Source organism: Lissotriton vulgaris, chromosome 6 (assembly GCF_964263255.1).
Source record: "Lissotriton vulgaris chromosome 6, aLisVul1.2, whole genome shotgun sequence".
Lineage (NCBI taxonomy): Eukaryota > Metazoa > Chordata > Amphibia > Caudata > Salamandridae > Lissotriton > Lissotriton vulgaris.
The window spans coordinates 892,557,099-892,561,781 of NC_141694.1; the positions used below are offsets into that span (position 1 = coordinate 892,557,099).

General features: G+C 44.1%; 1 pseudogene; it reads left to right on the forward strand.

Annotated features, from left to right (window-relative positions):
* The first annotated feature begins 1,033 nt into the window (after positions 1 to 1,033).
* Positions 1,034 to 1,340, forward strand: LOC147708123 (protein S100-A11-like; annotated as a pseudogene).
* The last annotated feature ends 3,343 nt before the right edge of the window (positions 1,341 to 4,683 follow it).

Here is a 4,683-nt window from a genome sequence, read left to right on the forward strand (position 1 = left end):
ATTTCCCTTTTTATCTTATTTATCTAAACGCCTTGTCCTTTAATAAGCCCCTTTTTTATCATTTTTAATATCTTTGTATGATTCATTGTGATTTTAGTGTTTTTAAAATAATGATTGTCTGTTTTAATTATGTACCAACTTGTGCTCTGATGAAATGTTGCTATGTAATTATGCTCGTTCTTTTATGATTTCTAATAATCGAATAAAGATAATTGACTGACTGACTGTATATGGTGTGTTGATGTATAGCCTATGTCCATCTCCTGGACCTCCCCTTTCCAATGCTGTATTGGGTGTTGTGATTGGTGGTGTACTTTTCGAGTTTACCTGGCTCAAAGAACACAGTTCTCTCTTTATAATAGTAGTATAGATATATATAATCTCTCTCAGGGGACTCCAACCTTTTGTGTAGTAAGAGCTACTTCTGGTCATTGAAAATTGTCGTGAGCTACTAAACCTCAAGCAACTTGTGCATTTTTCTGAGAGACCTACCACGCCCCATTTTTTTGATGTTAAGCCTCATTTCTTCAGAGCCCATACTGTGGTTTGAACACAATACTAAAGAGTTCCCAATTATTATGTTTTTTATAGTTATTCCTGGTACTGTACAATGGCTTCGTAGTGCAAATATGTCATAACTCTGCGTTACCCTTTTATCAACTTCAGAAAGGTTGAAGGCTAAGTTTGCCTTACCAGACTGAGGCCTCATCCAGCTGGTGTGACACACAGTCTTGCAGCAAGTGCCAGTACCTCCTGAGTCCCTCAGGTGTGTGCTGATAAACTCCAGAGTCCATGCATAACCACTGAGTACGCTTGTGTAGGCACACTTTTTTGTAGAAACCAAAGGACAGGTGTTGGGGAGGAGAAATGACCCCTGAATGGATCTGGAGCTGCCTCGAGGTCATCAGAGGAAGCTGTAGGTTGGCTGTGTGGTTGAACAAAGCTGGGAAGCTCTCTGCTCGCCTGTTGCTCGTTGCGCCGAGTCCAGAGACAGTTCAGACACAAACAGCCAGCCCTTTCCAGAACTTTCACAATGGCACAGATGTGAACAGATCCGCCTTCAGAAATGGAGTGCTGCATGGAATACCCAATCACCAATTTTCAGCCCTACGCTGGCAAAGAAGAGGACCGCAGTGAAATGTCATTCGAAGAGTTTTGAACATTTCATTACCGGGGCGTAAAAGCTTAACAAAGAGACACTGAAGAAAATGATGGCCTCCTAGTCTACTCTAGTCTTTGGTGGTGGTGGTAATGGGAAGAAAGATAATCAGAGTGATTTCCAGGAGTTTTTGAGCCTGATTGGGGGTATGGTGATTCCTTGCCACAAGGCAATAATGTGAAGGCAAATCTGCACCCAAGCCAGATCTCAAGTATGCACAGACGTACATCACACTTTGCTTCTTTACAGATACCTTCCATAAAAGATTACAGCACATTTGTCATAATGATCAGAAATGGGGGCCATTTCTCACAGTCACTGTATTTTCGCTGTTGTTTTTGACTGGAACCCACACTCTTCAGATCACCTCAAGAGGGTAATGTCCACTCCAGAAAATAGATTTATTTTAATTTAAATTAGCCAGTCCCACCTTGCTAAGCACGCTAAACTGGCAGTTCATTTGTTATTCTTGGAGCATGAAAAAGAACGGAATGTGGAGCAAAGACAACAGAAGTGCCTCCTTTAGTAGCTTCTTTTACCTGAGCCCTAGCAAACCCAACAACTGCATAGTCACGCAGTAGCGAATACACTCATCCAATTAAACTACTGACCCAATCATATGGAAGTAGTCCCCATCCATGCTGCAATCCCGAAATAGCTAACCTTTCCTCACATAGTGCTCTGTCCACGCCGGGTCTGCAACCAGGGCCATGAGTCAATGCTGGCAATGTTCCAAGCAGCCCTGAGGTCACTACCCAGGCATGGCAGCGGCTGGCTCTCTCTGCTCCCAGTGTTGCACAACATTTTTTCATATCTACAGACAAAAGATATATAAGAAGGCAGTCTCGTGACCATGGTCTGATGCCAGTCGAGCCTACAGAAGGATGCAAGCAGACAGAGATTTCAAACATTTATGGGCCGGGGGATCCATTCTTATTCGTTGTTCTTTCAAGAGAATACTCCTGGTATACACCCATGAAGCCAAGATGCCAGCAGTTGCCTTATTTGGAAACAAATAAAAGAGATAAAATACATTTACAAAATAAAGATTGTCAGGGGAAGCTGAGAAGGGTTTATTTGTACACCCTGTGTGCTCTCCTAGAGTGTGACCACTACTACCACCAGCTCCCCGACAACGGTAGCAGCAAGATGAATGAAGCTGCCAAGGCAGGCCATCTTTTACCTGACCCATACCTCAGAGATGCCTACCCACAAGGGCGCTGTTCAGCAACTTGAGAGGGGGTGAGGGGCAGCACTGAGTATTGTCGGACTCGGAAACGTAAACCAGGCCAGACATAAATGTTGTAAAATTGATTTTTTTCATTTTCGAATCCTAACGCTACGAGTTATCTACTAAAATTGGTATCCTTGCACTAAAAGTAATAATTGCGTGTTAACACCTCCGAGAGGCCTCTTGACACGGCTTCTTACCTGCTGCTCTGTGGCAATTAATAGATGGTGGCTCGAGTCACTGATTTACTTTAAGTTAAATTACAAAAGCACATGGACTGATACAAAATCTTCAAACTGCCCTCACTGTTCGCTAACACTGATGCATACGGGGCGAGCAGCCAGCACTGTTCCAGATTTCCTAACTTTAATATTAGCTGCAGCAGATGAGAAGTGTTTACCTCCAGGATGCAGAAATATTCTTGTCAAATTCCAAAATGAAGCCGCTTGATTCTGAATGATATGTCACACTTTGGCTATAAAGAACTTAAATGCCACAAACAGTCCATAAATCACTGGAGAAATATTCTTCCGTCGGAAATCAACATTATACAAAGCTGAACAAAGAACCGGATTTCACACGTTGAAATACCTCAGAGATGCCTACCCACAAGGGCGCCATTCAGCAACTTGAGAGGTGGGTGGGGGGCCAGCACTGGGCAGTGTCTGACTCGGAAACATAAACCAGGCCTGACAAACATTCTGAAATAGTTTTTTTTTCACTTAAGAATCCTAACGCTACTACGAGTTTTCAAAATTGGTATCCCTGCACAAAAAGTAACGAATCCGTGTTAACACCTCGAGAGGCCTCTCGACACGGCTTACCTGCTGCTCTGTGGAAATGAATATAAGGTGGCAGGCTGTACTAAAAAAGGGCAGGTGGCGCGGGTCCCGGCAGTTCTACTGCTTGGGCGACCTGCAAACATGCTGCTCTGCCCTGCCATGCCTGCTGCAGCTCTGCACTGGCACCCATACCACTCGTGACTCAACAGCACAGTGCCAGTGAAGAAAAGGCAGGGGGTGCTTAGAGATGGTCACGAGACACGGATCACGTCTTAGGAAGTAGAGGAATGTCATCCTCTTCGACCTGCCCCGCCCCAGCTAAGCTCAAGCCAATCTGAGCAGCTGGATTGGGTGAGGGCGGGCATTGGACCCTGAAAACGACCTAATAGCCAAAATAACACTAAAGGGCTACTAAATTGAGCACCACGCAGCGCGAGCTACTCGCAGGGTCTCGGCGAGCTACCGGTAGCTCGCGATCGACCGGTTGGAGGCCCCTGATATATATATATATATATATATATATATATATATATATATATGTATACACACACACACACACCCTGGGCCTTTGGCCTTACAAAAAACGAAAACCTCACTATATAAATAAGCTACGTATGTTAAAAAACCCCACCCCTAAAAGTCCCTCCCCCCACAAAACTTAAACCTGCACGTCTCTACCACCTACTAATCTTCAGAAATTGAGACTTTTAACCTCCCATACATTTTTACTGCAACTATTAACCTCTAACTAACTTAACTTCCTAATGAACCTTAATCTACCTGCCTTCTTTAGAAGTCTACCTGTTCCCTTTCAGCCTGGATTTCCACTGTCAACAACAATAAACTTGACTAACCCATGCCAACTTCTTGGCCAACTGCCATCCAGAAAAATGCCCTGACTTACTTGTTCTGCCCCCCCCCCCCCCACCTAGCAGGATACTAATGCACATTCAACACTTTTGCCAGTACATCATGTACCTGTAACAAATAGAGCTCCATCCCATAATACAACAGAAGAACTCTGTCTCTGCAGAAAAAATTCCGAAGCATTGTACTTCAATTGGATGTGCTCGATTCTAGTGACACCAGGTATTTCAAGGGTCGGGAGAAATTGGGATGCGCATAGGACTTCACCTCAAAACGAACTTTGGGACATTGCATTTTGAAAACCTGTGCAAGAAATAATTAAGTGCATAATTGACATGTCTGCCGACAACGTGAGAGAAAGGGAGGCGCGGGCGAGCACAATGTTTTCCGACAGCCTCCCTATACCCAATAACATCCGTGATAGATTGGACACTGCTGGTTCTAAAAATAGCACACTACAAGAAAAGTTTAAGCTATTAGAAAAAAAGTCACGAGCAGAACAAAGTAAATGGTGGGAGTCGACGTCACTTCAAAAGTATATTGACGTAAACAGAATTCCCCGTGGCTTAAGGATCCTCACAGCGCCGAGTTATGAAAACCCCAACCCCGAGTTAATGAGGGAATGGGCAGAGAGCAACCTGGAG